The sequence below is a fragment of the Aplysia californica genome, unplaced genomic scaffold, assembly GCF_000002075.1.
Source record: "Aplysia californica isolate F4 #8 unplaced genomic scaffold, AplCal3.0 scaffold00026, whole genome shotgun sequence".
In the NCBI taxonomy this organism is placed as follows: Eukaryota; Metazoa; Mollusca; class Gastropoda; order Aplysiida; family Aplysiidae; genus Aplysia; species Aplysia californica.
The window spans coordinates 1,426,627-1,427,621 of NW_004797296.1; positions in this window are offsets into that span (position 1 = coordinate 1,426,627).

Here is a 995-nt window from a genome sequence, read left to right on the forward strand (position 1 = left end):
CTCTCTCTCTCTCTCTCTCTCTCTCTCTCTCTCTCTCTCTCTCTCTCTCTCTCTCACCCACTACCAAACGCGTTGCGCAAAAGGACACATGCAGAGCATGCACTTTTAACTCACCACAAATTGTTCATTCTCTGCAACAGAAACCTGCACCAAATGCGTTCATTTTGAAGAGCGATGTAGGGCGCTTCCTCTGGTTTCAGATTTTCTGTGGGTGTGAGTGCCCGCATCAGTGCGTGCATGCTCTCGTGACTGCATCCGTGTTCGTGTGTTTGTTTTTTTGTTAGAGAGGGTGTATGTCTATGTGTGTGTGAATGTGTTGAGCGTTTGTAAATATACATACATACCATACATACGTGTATGTATACGTATGTGAGTGAATGTGCATGTCTATGCATGCGTGAGATTTATTTTTGCTCCACTTTTCAAGAGACATCATGTATCTTATGCTGATGAGGACGCATATTATTTTTCGTCCTATTGTCGCGTTTGAAAGAGAAATGAGGGCTCACACTTGCTTGCCGTGGGTTTGCTTTTTTTTAGAGGGGGGATGAGTGAGCATGATCATGATCGAGCCACGCACACGATTTGGCAAAGCTATCCAACGCCTGATCAGCGAGTTAGCTCGTTGAGGACGCTCGCTCTGGTTATTCGGCCAAGCTTAGGGCAGGGCGCTTTTTTTTTTTAAAAGCAAAATTTCATTCTTCGTACAGTTTTTTTTTCTATTCGTTTTCTTTGTCTGAAACTTTAAAAGACAGGCAAAAGCATACGTACTGTGAAATATATATATTATGCTCATTTGTCTATATGATTTGTGTCTCTTTGCTCGAAATGAGCCTCAACATTGCTTTTGGTCGCCTGATGATCGTAGGCCTAGATATTATGTGCCCGCTACGTCTTTAAAGAATTAAAAAAACTGTAGTATGCAGACTCTGTGGTATGACTTACGAATGAAAAATGGAAGGTCTATCTGTCTGCCTACCTGTCTGTCTGTCTGT